The sequence below is a fragment of the Dermacentor variabilis genome, unplaced genomic scaffold (genome assembly GCF_050947875.1).
Source record: "Dermacentor variabilis isolate Ectoservices unplaced genomic scaffold, ASM5094787v1 scaffold_42, whole genome shotgun sequence".
NCBI classification, from domain to species: Eukaryota; Metazoa; Arthropoda; class Arachnida; order Ixodida; family Ixodidae; genus Dermacentor; species Dermacentor variabilis.
The window spans coordinates 273206-296822 of NW_027460610.1; positions in this window are offsets into that span (position 1 = coordinate 273206).

The following is a 23617-nucleotide window of genomic DNA, read 5'->3' on the forward strand; positions in this document are numbered from 1 at the left end:
ATGTTATGAAGTACCTTTGTTCTGAAGCACCTAATTCTTTTCCTTTATTTTTCTTTAACTTCTTTTTTTTTCTCTTTGAGACGGCGCCAGAGAAAAACACGAGCACGGAATGCACTATACGATCACAGCGTCGACTCTCAACTCATTTATTCGCAGTAAACACGATAATATATGCCTACATGTGGTTACGCAAACAAGAAAAAGTTAGCTGTTCAAATACGAAATTTATTTTTTATGCAAGCAATACAAGGAATGACATGACTCTTCTTTGTTATTGCGATAGCAATTATATGGAAGATCATGATAAATAACCTGCCAAGGGAACAAGAGTTCAAGATCGCAAGTCAGCCTCAAGAGTCTGTGGAGGAGTACGTTTACCTAGGTCAACTAATCACAGGGAACCCTGACCATGAAAAAGAAATGCACAGAAGAATAAAAATGTGTTGGATCGCATACGGCAGACATCGTGAGCTCCTGACTGGTAGCTTACCGTTATCATTGAATAGGAAAGTATACAATCAGTGCATTTTACCGGTGCTGACATACGGCGCAAAGACTTGGAGACTGACAAAGAAGTTTGAGAACAAGTTAAGGACCGCGCAAAGAGCGATGGAACGAAACATGCTAGGCATTACTTTAAGAGACAGAAAGAGAGCGGTTTGGAACGGAGAGCAAACGGTTATAGACAATGTTCTAATACCGCATTTCGATGGGGGCGAAATGCGAAAACACCCGCATACTTAGATTTAGGTGCACGTTAAAGAACCCCAGGTGGTCGAAATTTCCGGAGTCCTCCACTACGGTGTGCCTCATAATCAGAAAGTGGTTTTGGCACGTAAAAACCCATAATTTAAATTAAATTATTTCGGTTCACACTTTGACTTCACCTCATAGCATGTTGGCGGGACACACAAAACAACTGAATTTGAGAGGTAACAGAATGGGTGGTGTATCCGCAGCGTATGGTTTTCGGTTATTTTTAATTTTTTAAAAATTTTTGTGAGTTGTATTTCTTTGTTTATTATACGTACCTATATAAACGCGAGACCGTAACAGAAAAAATGTAATAACATCATTGACTTAGGTGCCACAATGCCCCCAGTAATAAACAGCTGTACCTGCTGGTTTCTTCAGGCTTGACATCACAAAGGCCCTGTGCTGCGTGTCCCAACAAAAACTTTGTCGACTACTGTCTGTCCCAATAAAGCTGCCTATATAAATATAGGCTCTAACGCTGTACTAACTGAACTGAAGAAGCTGTCCGCTGGGCAATCGCAGTTAATTAACGAGATTAAAGCTTTAAAAAGCGAACTAGTCGAGACTAACAATTCGATTTCCGAACTAAACAGAATAATGCATGCGGTCGAGAGCCACTGTCAACACATTGAGGACCTGCAGCGGCAGGTTGAAACATTTAAGACTTCTGCGGCCGCGACGACACGGGCAATCTCCGATATAGAAGCGCGCATCGATGACGCAGAAAACCGAGTCCGCCGCAACAACCTTATCATCTTCGGTATCCCCGATCCAAGTCTTTGCCCAAGTGCGTCTGAATCCGCCACTCAGGCAGAGGAGAAAATCATTCGGCTGTGCGCAGACCAATTAAACATGACCGTGAATCCTGAGGGCATCGAACGTGCGCATCGTCTCGGCTGCCATTCCGATAACCGAAACCGTCCCATAATCGTAGAATTCCTTTTTTTATAAAACAAAAGAAAAAATTCTGTCTAACGGCCGCAAGTTGAAAGGGACTGACTATAGCATTCGCGAAGTCTACTCTCGTACTGTGCAAAATGCCCGGAAACATCGTTTGGCTTTTGCGAGGACCAAATCGGCTACATTTTATTACGCTACAAAACTCTGTTTATAGGATCTGCTAAGTACATGCACGACGAAACCGCAAAATGTGTAAAAGAAATCCAATAGCAATCGCTGCATCACCGTCATCCAACACACCGTTCGATAACGACAACCCGCCCTAACACTACTATTTCAGCAATCTATTCTAACATACGTAGCTTCCTTCCCAAACGTCACGTTATATCTAATCTGGTTTTATCATCTGGATGTAACTTGTTTATACTTCCCGAAACCTGGCTAACCGCTGACGTGTCCGACGCGGAGGTCATGGATGACCTACGCGGTTTCCATGTTTTCCGTAACAATCGCCAGCACTCTAGAGGCGGCGCGGTGCTCATCGCCGTTAGTAATACAATACCCTGCTCCGTTGTTCACAACCCAAGTGACCTAGAAATATTATGGCTACTCTTTCGTGCAACCCCGCAAACTATTTTACTTGGCGTTTGCTACCGCCCCCCGCGAGCAGCCACTAGCTTTACTGACAAGCTCAACTGCGTCCTAGATGTACTAATGACAAAATACACTAATGCTCACATTTTGCTCTTCGGAGACTTTAATGTCCCAAATATCAATTGGGATAGCTATCCACCTTCGTCACATAGTACAACCGAAAATGATTTCCTCGAAATCTGCTTTAATTTCACCTTAACCCAGCTAGTCTTAGAACCAACACGCGTAGTGAATGACTCGGCCAACATTTTAGGTCTCATATTAACTTTCAATCCGTCTAGCCTATCTTCGATATCTTATCTCCCGGCAATTAGCGACCATAAAGTCATCCACACTGTCTTTAACGTTACCTTACCTTTCCAAAATGAGAATCAGGGCATAAAATAATACGCTTATACGACAAAGGCAACTACGAAGCCACTAACAAAGAACTTATGTCCTTCTACCCACTCGCCGTGGTTGCTCAGTGGCAGTGGTGTTAGGCTGCTGAGCACGAGGTCGCGGGATCGAATCCCGGCCATGGCGGCCGCATTTCGATGGGGGCGAAATGCGGAAACACCCATGTACTTAGATTTAGGTGCACGTTAGGTGGTTGAAATTTCCGGAGTCCTCCACTACGGCGTGCCTCATAATTAGAAAGTGGTTTTGGCACGTAAAACCCCATAATTTAATTTTAATTTTCCTTCTACCCCACTTTCAGTGCTGAATTCCACAACCGCACATTTCAAGCAAATTGGTCGATCTTCAAACAAAAAATCACTGACCTTGCTACTAATCACATTCCAGTTATTTCAGTACCGACTAACAGCAATAAGCTTTGGTTTACAAAAAAAAATGTCAGCTTTATAAATAACGAAAAAACAATTTTTTCGGTCGGCAAACCAAACCAATTACTTTTACATAAACTTTTACTTTATAAACTAGGCAAATTAAACCTCGATCATAACGTTCTTAAATGGATTGAGTAATTTCTCGCTAACCGTTCTTAGTTCGTAACAGCTAATGGCCATAACTCACCTCATAGCGACGTTCACTCCGGTGTGCCACAAGGCTCCGTTCTGGGACCTCTATTATTCCTTATCTATATTAATAACTCACCTTCAGCAATAACCTCCGACGTACGTTTATTTGCAGACGACTGTGTAATCCTCAGAGAAATAACTAATGAACACGACACCACCCTGCTTCAGGCCGATGTTAATAACGTCAGCAAATGGTGCCGATTGTGGCGAATGGAACTCAACATTAACAACTGCAAATTTCTGAGAGTACCCGGATCTAACGATAATCTGCCTGTGTACTACTTGAATAACGGTGCTTTACAATCGACTAACTCATATAAGCACTTAGGCCTGCATATAACATCTAAATTAACATGGAATCATCGAGTCGAATATATAATTAATCAAGCCAACCGCTTGCTGGGATACTTACGCCATAACTTTTCTCATGCTCCCTCTCCTTTAAAATTACTACTTCATAAAACCCTGTAACGGCCAAAATTAGAATATGTTGCACCTATATGGGACCCTTTCCACGAAAACCTAATACATTCCCTTGAACTATTAATCAAAAACAACGCCACTCGTTTTATTCTTTGGAGTTACCACCGTGGTGCCAGCGTTTCTTCAATAAAATCGAATCTGGGTCTTCAACCGCTAGCAACACGTCGAAGAATTTCCCGCCTTTCATTTTTGCATAAGCTGTATCACCACCCTACGCTACATCCAAAATTCATGTCGCTACCATATTACTTATCTCACCGTACTGATCATCATTATAAAGTTAGAATTGGTGCATGTAACACGACACCCTTTTTTACACTCATTTTTTGCCACGTACGTCGAAAGACTGGAATGAACTTCCTTCTGACATTGTTTCCATTAATAACAACGATAATTTTCGAGAAGCACTAGTTAACAATGTACAATAGCAAACATTTGTACGAACTGCTCTTGGTGTTTTCCTTTTTCTTGTTAAATGTTACTTTTATATGTCATGTTCTATTACTGCATTTATCATACTTTCAGCTAACATTGTATAATTAGCAAATATCGTGTATAAGCTCATGATTTATTTCCTTCTTATTTGTTGTATAACCCACTCCCCTCTCTAATACCGAGAGGCCCTGAGGATAAATAAATAAAAAATAAATAAATGAATTGTGCTGTGGCCTGGGACAAATATTACGAGGCAGAGAAAGTTTATCTCTCAGCTATACGCCGCGAAAAACACTCCTTTTTCCATGACACGTTCGATCCTGTACTAAGCGCTAACGCCCAGAAATTCTGGCAATTTCTAAACCCCAAACCACCGGATGCTATCACTATTGCCGACCATAACGATATATTAATCCCCGAAGAAGAGTGTGCCGATGAATTTAACCGCGCGTTTTCATCAGTATTCACCACTGAACCTGATGCTCTGTTACCTATACCACCTTCACCTGTGCAATCTGTTATGTCACCCACCGAATTCACTGAACATGGCATAAGGGCAATCATTGAAAAGCTAAAACTCTCATCACCATCAGGGGCGGATGGCATCAACTCTAAACTGTTAAAAATACTAAACTCGCGCGCGTCGTACTTTAGATTAACCTTCTCACAGTCTTTATCCTCATGTAGCAGGGCAGGTCGTTCCAATCTACAGATCAGGTAATAAAACCTCGCCTCTTAACTACAGACCGATTTCGCTAACCAGCGTACCCTGCAAGATAATGGAGCACGTCATTTTCACCCAAATTATGCACTTCCTTGACACTAACAATTTCTTTTACCCGTCCCAACATGGTTTCCATAAGGGTCTCTTGCGCGAAACGCAACTTGCTATGTTCGTCCATGACTTACACGTTAATCTCGATGCTAACACCCAAATCGATGCCATTTTTCTGGATTATGCTAAAGCATTTGATAAATTACCTCACCAACGCCTAATACTCGAGCTCTCCCAGCTGAACCTATACCCTGACATCTTAAATTGGGTTATTGAATTTCTCACTAACCGATCACACTCAGTGCATGTCAATAATCACACCTCCGCGCCCCTCCCTGTAACATCTGGCGTCCCACAAGGTAGCGTTCTAGGCCCCCTACTTTTTCTTATTTATATTAACGACCTTCCTTTTAATGTTTCCTCTCAGATCCGTATGTTCGCTGACGATTCTGTCATCTACTGCATAATTACTAACGACTCTGACCACAGTATCTTACAAAATGACCTTAACAAAGTGCAAGACTGGTGCAACGACTGGTTAATGACCCTTAACCCCAATAAATGTAAAGTAATGTGCTTCACTCGCCGCCAGCAGCCCTTATACTCACCGTATAATATTACTAATACTACCTTAGAAAAAGTGGACACATTTAAATGCCTCGGCGTCACCTTTTCATGCGACTTAGACTGGTCTGCTCATGTAATGAGCATTGTTGCCTCCGCTAACCAAACACTGGGATTCCTATAACGCCATCTGCGTCATGCACCGCAACACGTCAAACTACTAGCATTCAAGACGCTCGTACGTCCTAAAATTGAACATCCCCCATCTGGTCACCACATCAAACTTACCTTATCAATGCACTTGAAAGAATTCAGAATCGTGCGGCAAGATTCATTCATTCTTCGTATTCTTACAACACAAGCGTATCACTACTAAAAGCACAGTCCGCCTTAAACGCGCTACATCCCGGCGTCGCATTGATCCGTTAATCCTCTTTCATAAGTTTTATTGCAATTCGCTCCATCATGCACCATATGTGCTGGCCCCACCCCCTCACCATTCCCTGCTTACGGGGCATTTCTTGCAAGTAACCCGTCCACGCAAACCTTGTCTGCATCCTTCTTTTGCCGATCATCAACCGACTGGAACGGCCTGCCCCGTCACATACCCGAAATCACCTGTTCATGGACGTTTGCTGATAAGCTTAATACTAATATTCTTCATTGAACTCACCAATTAGAATAAACATTTCTAAACCCCACCCCTTATGCAATACCCGAATTGAGGGGTCTTTAAAGAAAGTGAAGTGAAATATTTCTGGCTGGTTTCACGGTGACTGAACGTGTGTCATGCTAATGGTGCTCCCAGTCCACCCTCATGAAGGCGATTTGTGGCCCGCTCTAGCACTTGACGCGTATAGGCGGCCGCATATGCAATACTTTCAGTAGCGCGGAATTGTGCGCACTGTCGATCTACATAAAGTATGCATACCTTCAGGATTTATATTCTTGCGAAGTTCTGGTGATCACGGCTTTTATCCCTCTTCGCACACACCACATTCTGCATCCTTCTTGTTTGTATTTCCCGCCAAGGTGCCATGAGGTGAAGTCGAAGCGCGAATGAAATGTTGCAATGGTGAGACTCGAGTTCAAACATCTTTTTTCTCGGAGGAAACGCAAATTACTTCGATTAAGATTTCCGAGGCGACAGTAGTTACGCTTCTCAATTATATCCCCTTTTCCGCGTATTTTTTTCATGTACCACCTTAGTGTATTACCGACGTCTAAACAAATGCTAAAATAGCATTTTTGCCAAATTCAGGCTTTTGTTTTAGACCCTGCGCGCAGCACAGAGGTGAACGCAAAACTTTAGAAGATAGTACGATTTAGGGACAATTCTATGAAAATAACTCCTCGTTTTCATCCGTAACCATTTTTTTGTGAGAAAATTACCAAAAACGCCATAATTAGCGCATTTTTACCTCCCGCTTAAGGGTTGAAGAACATAAACGTATTTTGTGAAGCTGTTTTCTAGTAAAACAAATATATTCAAACAATCCAAAAAACACAAATTTTGAGAGAACGCGTGAGACGTTCGATTTTTGGCAGATTTTGTTTCGCACCTGGTTTTCCACCGTTTCGTGAAATTGAAATGGCCTTCACGGTGCTCAGAAAGCTTTTTTTTTTCTCTCTCTCTCTCAAAATGTACTGCGAAAATACTGCGCAACTAATGCTTATATACGTGGAAATTTTTTGTAATTTTTTGTGAGAAACTATTATTGGTCTAGCGCCACCGTTGGGACAGTTGTCGTGGAGTGTAAATTCTGGAGGAACTGCGCTCAGCTGAAGTACACAGCGCCGCCCAACCGCGACGTGTGGCTTTTTTTCTGTGTACTTCGTCTGGTCAGCGCTTGTTTTTCAGAATTTGAACTTCTTCAGACCTCCGCAATATTGAAAATAAGAAAAAAATTATAATTCTGTTGGAAGCCGAATTCGAATCTTTGCGGGAACGCTTCACAAGCACATGGGGAAAGCTTTGTCGGTTCTCGCCCAGCTAAATGAATCGCTGACGCAGTTTGAAATTCGCAGCCTGGAATGATTCGGTGAAGCTTTGGTACATTTCCACAATTCAGCGGAACTTTTTTGGCAGCACAAGAAGAAAGACGACGGCACATTGCTGATGCCTATTCGCTACCAAAATTGGGCAAATGCCCTCCCCCCTCTTTGGTTTTTCTCCCTCGCCCGCACTGCGTAAGTCCTCACCTTCACGTTGAAAAGGCTACTCCTCCTACCTTCGGTTGGCTACAACTTCAAATAAGCAATTTACTCATCCCACGAGCTTAGTCCGGTGAGCTTAGCCTGCCGTGCTATTCCAATTGTCGCCGAAGCGTGCCGCATTGCTTTGCTTGCAGAAAATTGACCAAAGCGGAATGAATATTAAGCCGTCCGAAATGCTCGCGAAGCGAACCACGCCTGCCGCTTTTATTCTTTTTTTAACGAGCAGAAAGGGCGCTTATTGAAGTGGTAACCAAACGGCGGAGCAAGGCACAGCCCGATATTTTCGCAATCCCTATGAATTGCCTATTTTAATTGTTAGCTGCATGCAGGCGTAATTCACAAGGTCCTTGTGACACCCTATAGCTTGGACAATCACGTTTCATCGCCAGGCGCACTGGAAAATAAACATCCTGTTTACCAATGCGGGGATTGCAACGAGATTCTTAGTAGTTTAATGGGGATAAAATGCTACAAGCAACCACTCCTGAAAAGATGGTCTGCCCAAACACGCTCGCTACCTGTGAGACGAGTGCTGTTCGGCGTGGATAATAATGTTTTCTGCTAGTTTTATACAAGTGGTACTTACCGCCAAAGGTACCATAGCAAGCTAAACAAATTCTGTTTTCTCTGCGACACTATTGACTGAAGAGAAATAGGGCCTGGGTTTAGAAAGTTCTGTCTAAGCGTCGTTCATGATTTTGCGGCACGGCTACTCCTTATTACGGCCTTGCTCACTATCATTACCTTCAGCCGTCCAGGCGTCTGCGAATAACGTGCACGCTCGAGAATTTAGGAATACTAGCAAAAATAGCATCAAAAGAAACCAGCTTTGGTTGCACTGTTGTATGCTCGTAATTTAGGCTTTTATTTTAGATTTTGCGCGCAGCACAGAGGCGAAAGTAAAATTTTAGGAGGTACTACGTTTTAAGGACAATTCTATGAAAATAGTCCCAGGTTTTGTTTCGTGACTATGTTTTGTGAAAAATTTGCCAAATTCGCTATATTTTGCGCATTTTTACGTCGGTGTTAAGGGTTACAGAATATAAAAGTATTTTGTGACACTGTTTGCTAATGAAAGAAATATGTTCAGACAACGCAGGGACTCAAATTTTGAAAGAATGCGCGAGACGGTCGATTTTTGGCATATTTTGTTTCGCACCTGGTTTTCCACCGTTCCGTGAAATTCAAACAGCCCGCATGCGCCCAAAAAGTGTTTTCCCGGTCAAAATATACTGGGAAAATGCTGTGCAACTAATGCTTATACACGCGGATTTTTTTTCATAATTTTTTTTAGATAAATAAATATTGGTCGAGCGGCACGGTTGGGACACTTGGCATGCAATGAACCTTACATCATCTACCGCAGCTTGATTCACCTTGTTTTAATTTTTGGGACTTAAATTTTGGGGTTTTACGTATCAAAATCACGACCTGATTATGAGGCACGCCGTACGTAGTGGTGGACTCGGGAAATAATTTTGGCTACCTAGATTTCTTTATCGTGCTCCTAAATTGAAGTTCACCAGCCGGTTTTTTTTTTCCGCATTTCGTCGAAATATGCGGCCGCCGCGGACGCGCTCAAACCCTTGTCCTCGGATTATTCAATTTTTTGTTCCGCACTGCAAAAAAAAAAAAAGAGAGAGAGAGAGAGAGAAAAAGGAAAAGAGAAATAATTTAGTAGCTAGGCAAGATGGAAGTGTAATGTGCGTTCATTTATATATATATATATATATATATATATATATATATATATATATATATATATATATATATATATATATGACGAGTCCTAAAATAAAAATGGTTCAACAATAGCCCTGCTTGGGTTCCTAAGGAAGTATCAGGCGCATTTATAATTTTCTAGCACCAGATTGTATTAGTAATCATAGCCATGTTTTGAAAATAGAATTACAGCGCAGAGCATTCTGTCATTGTCATAGACAAGCTGACCAAGACACCTCTATTTTGTTTGGTACTTTAGAGCGATTCTGTCCTGCATAATCAAATTTGACACTTTGTGCGATAATTTCGCATTCAGAGGTACGTGGTAGTCACAACAAAGTGGAAGAACCCCCTTCGGCACCTAAGTAATTGTGGGTAAACCTAGAAGCCATTCTTGTTTTTGCCAGCCTAGAGCAAGAGTGCAACTGTTAACTGTTATCAGGGCAGACCAACTGCTAGACTGTCATGATGTGACGGAATCAATGACGTTACATGGAGGGCGGGGGGATGTTTTTGCTGAGACTTAATTTCTGCTCTAAGTGCGAAATTAGACTTCTGAGTGGATAAATTCGTGATGAATGTACCTCGCAACACAAACGCTCTGCTAGAAGTATCAAACCAAATGCAGTTTTCCGTAATGGAAAACTACAGAAGTTCAGATCTTTTTTTGGTGTTCTTGTTGTTAATTGCCTATCTATTTTATGGCTGAACATGCCGGGGGACCATTTTCAATTGTAATGAAACATTCTTTTTCGCTGCCTCATAGGAAAGGGCGACCACATCGGTTATGCGGGAAAAAAAAAAAAAGCTTGTTTTCAGGATGAAGATATAGAAACGCCCGATCATGCAGACAAGCGATTTGTGCGGTTTTGCGTGATCCACAGTTTGGTAAACTTCCAAAATAAAAATAATCTGTGGCTACGGCTCTAAATATATTTAGTAATAGTCTGCTGGCCAGCAGCATTGATTCTAAATTGCCACGGAGTATTACCGAAATAATATGGCGTAGCAAATCGCAAAAGTTACAGAACCACTTCAGTCTCCTTACGTGCATTAAATGCGAAAGCAGTATGACTTCCGCGCGATACTTTTCACTTTGGTCATGTGCTCGAATTGAGAAAGGTCAATTTTGGGGGTCGGAAAAGTCAAGTTTCAGAATGGGCCAGGTCGGTTTTGAACGTCAGTCAACTCATTTTTTGAATTGGGCAAAGTCAAGTTTTTTGAGTTTGGGCCCCCCAAATTTTGGCGGTGTGTGGGCCAGGTTGGATATACGTCTGAAGACAACCGGAAATCGTCGATATCCTCGCCTTCCTCGACTACACCCGGGGGGAGGGGGGTGACAGAAGACCTATGGGCCTTGGGTGCCAGACGACCTAGCTACGCCACTGCTCCAAAACCATTTTGCTGCACGGAAGAGGGGCGTCTTCGCTACCCAGCGAAACGCGGTGCAGACAGCAAATGTATGTATGCAATGTATACATACGATTATAATAAATTGAATGACGTATAGCCCAATAACTAAATCAAAGTTTAACATGCGATGTGCCATGTGAGGCAATGATAATGCTCAACTCTCTCAGAGATTATGAACAATTACGCGCAACAACGCCTCAAACAAACACGTCTCCCTGTGTGTTCTGTGAACTACGCAGAAAAACAGCAGTGGAGCGCGCAAGGTAACGTTTAACATCAACTCACCATTCTCGTATTGGTCTAAACGCTGAAGAAATTGCACATTCGCCGCCAACATCACCGCTAATTATCGTCAATCAGAGTGAACAGCATACAAAACTTCGCTTACAACGATTCAAACATTGCGTGGCATCCACATATTTCAGATTTCGGTATGCGGACAAATGATGGTTTACTTTTTTCTCCGCATCTGTTAAGAACATGGCTTTGAAATGTTGTCAGCCTGTTGCCATGAACGTCGTTGAAATTTGACGAAGACCCTTTTGCCTTTGTCAGCATTAAAGATCCGCGGAAAGCCCTCAAGTTCGGGCATCTTAGTAAATAATTGGAATTTTAAAATCTTTCTTTCTTTAACAGAAAGAAACGCCATCTTCAAATTTCTTTAATATTCCCCAAGTTAATTCTGTTTAATTGAAGTAATGCAGTCGGAAAAAAAATATCATATGGCATTATTCGTTTGGTTCTTGGAAATGCATGTAAGACATGTCAGAATAAACAGTGGTACCGCCGCAAGCTACATATGGAGTCTGTGCGTTGTTACCTTGCCTGCAGGGGTACCGACCTGCGAACCTTTCACAGCCCGCTACAGTTGTTTCAATCGTCCTGTGGGGGCAGCGACCTTCGAACCCTTACCGGCCGCTGCGACGAGTCGTTTTCGTGAGGCAACAATGCGCTCTTCGGAGAACCGGCGACGCCAGCTAGGTTAACCCACCATGCGCCTCCTTCGGAGAACTGGAGACCACAGCAAAGTTAATCAACCATACGCGTCCTTCGGAGAGCCGGCGTCGCCAGCAAGGTTAGTTACGTTCGAAGGACCGAGTACTGTTATTTGATTCGCTGTCGCCTTCACGGCCTGCTTGGAGCAAGAGAGCTCCCGGAAAAGGGTGTTTTGCGGTGCGTTTTCACGGGCCCCAGAATTCGTCAGTCTACTGACAGTCGTGGCGGCTACCTGAGAAGTCAGCTCTGGAATCAAGAGGCGCCCGCTGGGGTCAAGCGTGACAACCCATGTGTACGAGGACCTGCTCACCTCAGTGTGTTCAGTGAGACCAAAGTGCGGAAGAGAGTGTGTAAACCCTCCCCCTCAGAGGCGGGTCGACTATGATTCCAATGACTGTGGACGGTCCGATTAGACGAAGGTTGGACCGCAGTTTTTCCTGTATGTATCTAATCTATGCATATAATGTATCTCCTGTCTTAGTGTAAATATGTTAAATAAAGCCCGTACTCCTACTTCTCGATGAGAGCAAGCTAACGTCAAAACAGTTGTAATTACAACTGGATGGCAGCGGTGAGATCGTTCTACAACTCGTAGACAGCAACGGTGTCTCACGGACTTTGGGACATGGTGACCGACCGGTATCCCGATCAAGTTGGAGGCGACTTGGGATTGACAACCCCTTACAACTGACTGGATACAGCGGAGGACTGGCGATGTGGTGCTGCTTGAGTGGGTGAGCGTTTGGTTTTGGCTGTAAGTTTACCAGGCTTCAATTTTTCTGTGTTTGTAGATTTGAATCGTTGGGGATCTTTTACTTATATTCTGATTTGCGTCGGTATCGCAGCAAGTGTTGTGTGACAGCAGCGCCAAAGCTTAAAGTAGCGACCATGATCATATTGTGTTTGACGAGAGCTGACCTGTTGTGGTTGTGTGAAGAGGTCGAGGTAGACGTAGAGGAGGACTTGGCGGAAGCAGAAATTCGTAAGACTATTCTCCAAAGTGGCAATGATTTGAAACTCATCGAGCAACTAGGTAAACGGATTCTAAGCAAAAATAAAAACGTGAACAGGAAGCAATTAGGCAAGAACAGGAAGGAGCTAGGCAGAAACTGAAAAGAATTTCGCAGGAAGAAGGCCTAAGAGAAGTAACGAGGCAGTACGTTGCTGCATTGAACAAAAAGACTCAAGGTTTCGAGCAGTCAATCGAACGAAGTGAACAGCGGCTTGAGAAATCTGTGGGCTGGACGCAGCGAAAGTGGGAGGAAGTCGATAGCAGATTTTGGTCGAAAGCCGAGAGAAGGAGTAGTACCTGCGAGATTAACCGCACGTCCATAGGTGAATTCAAAGTGCTAGCAGCTAACGATGCCTTAGTGGCAACAGAGGCCGTTAAAGGTCGTAGTGAGAGCGACGAGGTGCTGTGCCAACAGAGCACTTTAGAGACAGCTAGGCCGGCTGTGAATGCATTGGAATAGTGACCGCGCGTGTGCGTCACTTGTAATGTTAACGAAGTTGTTAACGAAGTGCATAGTACTGACAGACTCGAGCACCCATTTCGAGTCAGGTCTGCGTGCCGAAGTGAAGTGCCAGCTGGGCAATGCAGTAGAGGGCAGTTCGCAGGAGTGCGAGTTGCATAACTCGAGTAAAGACATGCTGCATTGTTCCAGAGTCGGTTGCGCTGTCCGCCAGTCGAGGCAAAGAGAGAGTTGATTTAAATGAAAATCACTCAGACTGTGCGGGTAGGAAAGCGATCCGGGCCGATGAGATGTGTACCGGCCAGCACGAGGCGCGAGAAGGCGGCATGAAAGAGTTCGAGGAAAAAGCGCCGTAGAAAGAAGCGCGGTGAAGATCGGCATGCGCTGAATAATGTAGCCCAAAGACGGCGACAGACGCAAAAAGCCAGGGCGCGAGGAAAAGAAACGTGCGGTCGTCGGTGACGACGTTGGCGCATCAAGCCCGTTCGAGCCACCGGTCAAAAAGAGACCGAGAAGCATGTTCTGCGCGGACGCGGACAAAGGGCACGGGGCTGTTATGTTCCTCGTCGTTCCGTCTTTCTTTTCGGGGTGCAGCATGTAGTGCAAAGGAGCGCGAGGGGGCAAGACGAGACGAGGTGGTAGCGAGTCGCGACGCGGTCAGTCGAAATGATGATCGAGGTGTTAATTAATGAGTACACAGGCTTTGTCTTTTTTTGTGTGTGTGTGAGTAACCTGAAGGGCAAGGTTATCGGTGAGAAGCCTATGGTAACGCGCGTGAGTATTAGTTAACCTTCTTTAAGGTTAAGCGCGTAGGTTTTCAGTAAGTGCATAATTTGCACTGAGAAGCGTTCTTTGTTCCATTAGCGCGTGTCTTGTGCGGACAAAAGGAAGCAAAAGGTTTATGACTGGGTTGCTCGTGTGTGTTGAAGGCGACCGGGTTGTGACTTCTCTAGTAAGCGTGCGTGGAACTGGTTATTAGACGACGCATTTTTTAAGGGTTCTGCGGAGTGCGTAAGTTACGCAAGTTTAGTTGTTCGTTTAAGGTACGTGTCCTGTATGGACTAGAGGAAGAAACGTAAGCGTGACGAAACGTTTGCGTACGACGCAAGTACGCATTCTGAATAGGGACCACAAAGCTAGCGCGATTGTGATTACGTACCTGTGTAGTTTACCAGACTGTTCAGTGGCACCAGTACGTGCGATAAGTACGCCACTGCGATAGGGTAAGAACAGGCTGTTCGTGAAGTTAGGCTGCTTAAGTTATGTTTGGTTATTGGTGGTTGAGAGCCTTCGGTTTAGTTCTGCCTAAACCTTTGCTCTTGTGCAGCGCGACGGTCAGGTCTGGTTAAACTCAGGGGGAACGCGAACGATCGCTTTGGCGGCACAAAATTTTGGGGTCATAATTTGGGGTTTCTAGTTGAGCAGGTTACGTTGAAATTTTGATAGGAAGCCTGGTGGGTTAACAGCTGATTCCGGGCGTTTGCACGCTGAGTGCAAACGCCCGTATCGTTGTTGTTGCCGGGATCGACTCTTCTGTGTCGGTTGTTGTGAGATGCTTTAAAGCATTTCAAGTCCGCAGGGATTGCAGAGAGCAAAGCCATATTCTTGCTCGCCAGCCATTCTCTTCCTGCCCAGCAGTTATCAGCACTGACCAGTCGAGACTTTCCGGGCCATGGAGGAGCTGTTACGATCGACCTGCAGGGGTACTGACCTGCAAACCTTTCACAGCCCGCTACAGTTGTTTCAATCGTCCTGCGGTGGTAGCGACCTTCGAACCCTTACCGGCCGCTGCGACGAGTCGTTTTCCAGAGCCAACAATGCGCTCTTCGGAGAACCGGCGATGCCAGCTAGGTTAACCGACCATGCGCCTCCTTCGGAGAACTGGAGACCACAGCAAAGTTAATCAACCTTGCGCCTCCTTCGGAGAGCCGACGACGCCAGCAAGGCTAGCTACGTTCGATGGACCGAGTACTGTTACTTGATTCGCTGTAGCCTTCACGGCCTACTTGGAGCAAGAGAGCTCCTGGAAAAGGGTGTTTTGCGGTGCGTTTTCTCGGGCCCCAAAATTCGTCACAGTCTGCTGACAGTCGTGGCGGCTACCTGAGAAGTCAGCTCTGGAATCAAGAGGCGCCCGCTGGGGTCAAGCGTGACAACCCATGTGTACGAGGACCCGCTCACCTCAGTGTGTTCAGTGAGACCAAAGTGCGGAAGAGAGTGTGTAAACCCTCCCCCTCAAAGGCGGGTCGACTATGCCTCCAACGACTGTGGACGGTCCCATTGGACGAAGGTTGGACCGCAGTTTTCCCTCACCTAGGGATCTCGGGAGGACAGTGAGTTTTTAAGCAGCCGTTTTGTCGGCTGCTAGTGTGTTTGGAGCTTCGGTTTTCGTGCCCCAATTGGCAGTCATGCTAGACTGTCGAAATGTATCTCTTGTCTTAATGTAAATATGTTAAACAAATCCCGTGCTTCTAGTTCTCGATGAGAGCGAGTTCCCCCCTACAACCACTTCCCAAGCGTGGGTGAGTTGGACGACGGCATGGGCCAGCTACCACGTATATCATGCCCGACTACAACCCGTACAACTGGTAGCCAGCGATTGGAAGTCCCTCCCTTCAACTACGTCTGAACCTTACAACTTTTTGCCAGCGGTGGGATTGTCTCCCAAACCTTACAGCGTGCGCAGTTGTTAGGTTCCTTTCCCCTACTACACGAACCATCTCTGGGGTGGTTCGGAAAGCGCAGATTGACATAGCAGAAAAAATGTAAGATAAAACACTAGCGCGTTCCTGGACAGGAATGCTAATATCTGTGGCTGCACGGGCACATCGACGAACGGTGGGGCATTGTCGCGTGGTTTGGAGTACTTTGCTCTTGATATAGGTCCCTTATGCGCATCTTGACTTGCGTCCGGTCCAGAAGATACGGTGTGGAGAGAATGCGAGAACAATTTTCATTAAATTGAACAATGACGGAGCGCGCAGCGGTACTTACAGTATACACGGTGTTTCACGTAACTTGGAACTGAGAATGTTTAAAAAGTGGCTAGTGGTTTAAAAAGTAGCAGCTGAATAAAACCAACGGCCTATGGTTTGCCGTCATGTGGCGCTCCTTAGAGTATTCATTTAATATTCCGCTTAATTAGTTAACCAAGGTAATTTATGCAAATTTTGAATCACGTTAGTATGGCTAAGTGCGTTTCATTGCGTTGTAGAGGGGGTTCAGAAACGACCGATCCAATTTTTTTTTTTTTTTTGCCGCAACGTACATGCTGCGTCGGAACGCCGAAAAAAAAATCGGCACGCAGCATAAACGAAACGCACTTAGTCCTAAAGTGAATGTTAAACATTTTGCATAATTCATCTGAGTTAACTAATTAAGCGGAATATAAAAATACTCTAAGGAGCGCCACATGACGGCAAACTGTAGGCCGTCGGTTTCCCTCAGCTGCGACTAACCACTGTATTTTTTTTTAATCCTTGGTAAAAGTTACGTGAAACACGCTGTGTGAATGAATACTCGCGCCGCTGGGCTGACTCTTGGACGACTGCGCTAACTTTTGCTGTGCGTTAACTAAGCTGGACGGCGTCGGCCGCGCGCGCAGGAGCCTCGAAGGAAAGAACTTCACTCGTTGGGATCCGTTTCGAGACTGGTTTATTTACAAAAGACGGATCGAAGAAAAGAGAAAGGAAAGAGAGAAGAAGCACGAAGTCCACGTTCTCTGTTGGCCGCACCGATGCCTTCGTCCCTGTCGGAGGCGCCTTGCACTCAGCAGGCTGTTCGCCGAAAAGCCGGTGGAACGGATCAGGTTGCAAGCAGAGGCGCCGGCCGGGACGCTAGCACGGAGGGGCGCCCCTCGTCCGTTCGCCGGCTCCGAATCTCTCTCTTGCGTCGTCGGGCCCCCAACCACGGGTTGTTTGACGGTCGTTGGCGGCTTTCAACACCCTGTATACACATCGCACTGAGCTAGCCAAAACCACACTAGGCCGCACTTCCCGAACGAATGCGCGTCCACTGCCTGAAATTCCAAGAATATATTCCAAGCAAGGAGCCAGCTGAGTTTTTTATTTTGATTTCACTCAACTCTTGTGGGTTATCTCTTCTTAAAGCGAAGCTTTCTTTGCCTCTTCCTTCGGCTTTTCCACTGATGCTGTTACCTTGCACGCCGCGTCGAGGGGGGGGGGGGCGGAGCTGAGAGCTCACGGCAGGGGTGAGGAGTTAGGCGACGTCATAGGCGCCGACTACGGGGGGCCTCCGGAGCTTCCCGGAGGGGCAGAGCCTCCCCCCCCCCCCCTCGGCGGTGCCGAATCTTAACCCTCCCCCCCCCCCCCCCACACACACACCTAAAATGTCGTTACCAGAGTTACGTCACCCTACATCACTTGAGGTTTGTTTTGACCTGGCCCGACTTTTTCACTTAAAATCTTATTGTGGCTAATAGCTCACTGCATCATGCAGTGAGCTATTCATGCTTTCGCTGTATTTTCGCAAATCCTCTCAATAGGAGGACAAGCGCATTAAAAGCACTAGCGGCGGCAGTCTAATCCGTATTTTCTCATTTCAACATTGTTTTAAATATCCACTGTAAACGCCGTGCATGTATACTATATATTTAAATATACACGCAGGACAGAGCTTATTTTATTTCTGAAAGAGAAGGAGTGTTGCGTTTCGCCTGCGACACGTGGTTTTGCCGGCGCGACTGCGGCGGGGCGGCAGACATTTTGGCCCGATCGTCGTCGCCGCAACGCTCATCGGCAGGTGTTTCCAGGCGCGACTGCGGCGATGCGACCGCAAAGGATCACCCTCTCATTCCAGTCATTGTGCCCGAACCAGGCGGTGCGAAAGCAGGGATCATCCTCTCATTACAGTCATTAGAGAGTTTTAGAATAGGGGCCCCAGACGTTTTGGGGCCCCAAAGAAATAGCGTCGAAGCCACTGCGCATGCGCAAGACGCAAACTCCGTTTGGGTTTTGCGTTGGGAACGCTATTTCACCGATTTAGCGGGAGCCCAAATAGCGGCCCCAAAAACTTTGCGTCGGCAAACATGGCGGCACCCATCGAAGCGACGGCTCTAACCTAGCACAAAACTGGGTTCGATTCGCGGTAACGCGTGAAGTTCGCATGCTAGGAGAAGTGAGTGTGGTTATCGCTTTTTCTCAACTAGCGTGTGTTACGAAGATTGACTCATTAGACGCCGCTGATTTTGAATTCGATTGTGGATTTTATGGCTCGTAGGCCTAACACGGCTAAGCTTGGCTGGTGAAGGCTAGTAAAGTTGGTTTGCTCAAAACTAAGCGCAACTAATTGTTTGCTGCTTACAGAGAATAACCTCTAAATTGTACTTAAACGCGAATACACGCAAGTAAAAATTATTATTCCTATTATAAAATGGTATATTTTATCTAATTATTTCTAATAGTTTTTCTTTGACGCCGTAGTGGCGCTGTCAGCGCAAAACGCTATCCGCAAACGTCAAACCCTATTCTAAAACTCTTCACTCCTATGTGCCCCAACGTTAACACCCGCAAAGCTCTTTGGGGCCCCAAGCTATTGGGGCCCCTATTCTAAAACTCCCTATTGTGCCCGACCGGCAGCGCTACGACAGGGTGCTACGAGATCGTGCTCGACATGGTGCTACGGCAGCGCTACGACAGGGTGCTACGAGATCGTGCTCGACATGGTGCTACGGCAGCGCTACGACAGTGTGCGTCACCATTAGCCCATTGTACATTCACGTGCTCGTCTTTTGAGGGGTTCCTTCTTGCCCTCAACTGCGAGAGTATAAAAACAGCTGCCCCCGGACGCCAAAAGGAGGGCTCCGATTTCTTCTGTTGAGTGAAGTGCTCTCCCGTCTCTCTACTTCGGTCAAACCTGACCGCCAACTCTTTGCGATGTTAAAATAAACAAGTTGTTTCGTTGTTACCAGTCGACTCATGCTTTGCCGGGACCTTCGGATGCTTCCAGTTGTACCCCAGGCCGCCAGGCCAACGCTACCCTTGGGGCTTGCGACCCAGGTACAACCACGGGCGTCAGCGCCGAGTTCCCAACAGATCGTACCAGCGGTGCGATCCAAACATCTGGTTGGCAGCGGTGAGATCGCCTCCGCCTTCAAACAACTGTCTGCCAGCGGTGAGATCGCGACAACGGAGGCCAGCAGCGAAGAGATGCAGTTGACTGTATGCTGAGCAGCTCATCGACGATCCGGGAGCAGTGCAACGAGCCCTGTGTGATGACTGGTTGCCTGCAGTGGAACGACTGCGCTGGACTCTTGGCTGCGAGGTTTGGTGAGTGCGGGACTTTCTTCTTCTGAGCTTTGCCAGGCTTTTTGTTAGTGTCAGAAACAGAGCTGGTAATTGTGGTTGTCGTTGCTGCCGGGTTAGTTTGCGGCAAGACAATAGTAAGCAGTAGAGAAAGCAGCATTCAGAGCAGCCATGGATTTGAAGTCGTTGCGCAAACCGAAATTGTTGGAGCTTGCAAGAGAGTTGGGTCTGGATGTCTCAGACAAACTAAGAAAACCTGAACTGCTAAAGGCTATTCTTGAGTTAGAGGCTGAGGATGACGAGCTGTCGGAATTCCTTGAGACCATTGAAGAGAGGGAGACTGCAAAAAGACAGGAGCGCGAACTTAAAGAGCAAAAAGAAAAAGAAGAGCGCGAACTTAAAGAACAAAAAGAAAAACAAGAGCGTGACCGTCAACACGCTTTGGAAATGAAGCGTCTTGAGGTAGAGATGGAACGCGCTCGTAATGGAAGTCAGGCACACGGTGCAGGAGAACGCGTATTGTTCAAAATGACTGACCTGATGCGGCCGTTTAAGCTTGGAGAGGACATTGGTTTGTTCCTGGTTAACTTTGAGCGAACGTGCGAGAAGCAGGGGTTCTCTCGGGAAACGTGGCCACAGCGCTTGCTCACTTTGTTACCCGGCGAGGCGGCCGACGTAGTCGCTCGCTTGGATAGAGAGGAAGCAGAGGATTTCGACAAAGTAAAATCGAGTCTGCTAAAAAAGTACCGGCTGTCTGCGGAGGCGTTCCGTCGGAAGTTTCGGGAAAATGAGAAAGGCAGAAGTGAGTCATATACAGAGTTTGCGTATAGGCTTATGTCGAACATGCAGGAGTGGCTCAAAGAAGAGAAAGCGTTTGGTGACCACGATAAAGTTCTGCAGTGTTTCGGGCTAGAACAGTTTTATAGTCGGTTACCGGAGAACGTGCGATACTGGGTCTTGGATAGGCCAGACGTTTGTACGGTGGCTAAAGCCGCTGAGCTAGCCGAGGAGTTTGTGACGCGTCGAGCTCGCGGAGCTAAGGACGGTCAAAAGGGTGAATTTGGCTCGAAGTTTGAGAGGCCGAAGTTCACGCCCATGAGATTAAAGGGGGACACGCGTAGTGCGGATGCGAGTGAAAGCAGCCCGACCAAACGTAAAGAGACGGCGGCAGCCAAACGCAGAAAGCGGTTCGAGATGAGGCGAGCGGGCGTTTGTTATACATGCCAGAAGCCGGGTCACTTTTCGGCGCAGTGTCCGGAAACAACACCAAAAGTTGTGTTTTTTTCAATAGGCAGCACTGACGAGAACATGAAGCTTCTCGAGCCTTACATGCGAGACCTCCTCGTGAACGGGAAAGAGTGCCGAGTGCTTCGCGATTCCGCAGCTACGATGGATGTAGTTCACCCGTCTTACGTAGAACCCCATATGTTCACGGGCGAGTGCGCATGGATCAAGCAAGCCGTGGAAGCTCATAGCGTGTGTCTGCCGGTAGCAAAAGTGCTTATTGAAGGACCTTTCGGAGCGCTTGAGACGGAGGCGGCAGTGTCATCTATGCTGCCCCCCCCAGTACCCGTACCTATTTTCAAACAGGTCCGATCACCTCCTGCGCGAGAAGGGGCTTTTGTTTGGTGAAGCTAGTGTTCAGGCCTTAACCAGATCGAAGGTTCGGGAGCTCGCTGCAAAGGCGGTAGTTGCGGGGCCGACGTTATCAAACAACGAAAAAGGGTCAGAGGCGCAGCAAGCTGATATTCCGAGCACGCCCGAACTGAATAAACTTGAGTCTGTAACGTTAAAGGCGCCAGATACTGGAGAGGAAACGCCCGACGCGGGAAAGTTAGAAGAGCTATCTACTGATTTGCTCATCGCGCCTACGTCAGACGGACTTGATAGGTTGCTAAAAGTCAGCCGGACGGCTTTGATAGCCGAGCAAAAAAAGGATGGCAGCCTGGAAAACGTGCGCTGCAATGTCAAAGAAGGTATCGCCAGGAAAACTGCGCGTTTTGTGGAAAGAGGTGGAGTCCTGTACCGGAAGTATCTAGACCGCAGAGGAGTGGAGTTCGATCAGCTGATCGTGCCTCAATGCTATCGTCAGGATCTGTTGCGCTTGTCACACGGGGGTTCGTGGTCCGGACACCTTGGAGTTAAGAAAACTAAGGACCGTCTCTTGCAAGAGTACTATTGGCCAGGGTGTTTTCGGGACGCAGACCATTTCGTGAGGACATGTGACACTTGTCAGCGGGTGGGCAAACCAGGGGACAAATCGAGGGCGCCGTTGAAATTGGTACCTATCATTACGGAGCCTTTTAGACGGCTCGTTATTGATACTGTGGGACCTCTGCCGGTAACAGCCACGGGGTACAGACACATTTTGACTGTGATCTGCCCAGCGACAAAGTTCCCTGAAGCAGTGCCGCTTAAAGAACTCAGCTCAGTTGAGATAGTTAATGCACTACTGTCCATATTTGCGCGAGTTGGTTTCCCTGCGGAAATCCAATCAGATCAGGGCACAGTGTTTACTAGCGCTTTGACGACAACTTTTCTCGAAAGGTGTGGGGTAAAGCTGTTACACAGCTCAGTGTACCACCCACAGTCGAATTCCGTTGAGAAGCTCCACTCCGTCATGAAGCGCGTGTTGAGAGCGTTGTGTTTTGAACATCGAACTGACTGGGAGCTGTGTCTGCCTGGGGTGATGTTTGCTTTAAGGACCGCGCCGCATGCGGCTACGGGGTTTTCGCCAGCTGAACTGGTGTACGGTCGCTCGCTTCGATCTCCGCTTCGCATGCTTCGAGAATCGTGGGAAGGTAGGGGCGACGACCCAGTCGTGGTGGAGTACGTGCTTAAGCTCCTCGAACGCTTAAGAAGGGCACAGGAGTTGTCAGGTGAAGCAATGACAAAGGCCCAGCAGAGGGCCAAGGTTTATTATGATCGGACAGCCAGGGCCCGTCGTTTTGAGGTTGGCGATGAGGTCATGATATTGCGCACATCGCTAAACAACAAACTAGACGTGCAGTGGGAGGGCCCAGCACGAATTGTTCAGAAACTGTCGGACGTTAACTACGTGGTAAGTCTGCCAGGAAAGCGGAAAGCACAGCAAGTTTACCACTGTAATCTGCTCAAACCTTATAGACAAAGGGAAGCAGTGGTGTGCATGATGGTAAACGTTCCTGAAGAGCTTCCGGTCGAGCTTCCGGGACTAGGCTCAGTGACGAACAGGGAAGACACCGGTCAAGTCATTAGTGACCTTATCAGTAAAGCACCGCTGTCGCCCGAGCAGAAAACCGAACTACACCAGCTATTACAAGAGTTTCAAGGTCTGTTCTCTGAGAGGCCTGGTAGGACTTCTGTACTTACTCATGATATAGAACTTACCTCCACAGAGCCAGTACGATCCAAGGCGTATCGGGTGTCACCCCGCCAGAGCGATATTATGGAGGCTGAGGTAAAGAAAATGCTACAGCTCGGTGTTATTGAGGCAGGTGAGAGTGATTATACCTCCCCTTTGATTTTAGTTGAGGTACCGGGCAAGGAACCTCGTCCTTGCGTCGACTACCGCAGGCTTAATTCCATCACTAAGGATCAAATTTATCCGATCCCTAACATCGAGGAGCGCCTTGAGAAAGTTAGTAGCGCTCAGTTTATTTCCACCCTAGATCTTGTCAGGGGTTATTGGCAGGTTCCACTTACAGAAGAGGCTAGTAGGTATGCGGCGTTCATTTCACCAATGGGAACATTCCGTCCTAAAGTGTTGAGTTTTGGTTTGAAGAACGCGCCATACTGTTTTTCAAGTCTCATGGATAAAGTGTTGCGGGGACAGCAAGAATTCGCTTTACCGTATCTAGACGACGTAGCGATATTCTCCGCATCCTGGTCTGAGCATATGGCACACTTGCGGGCAGTGCTAACCCGCCTGCGCGAAGCGGGCTTGACAGTCAAGGCTCCTAAGTGCCA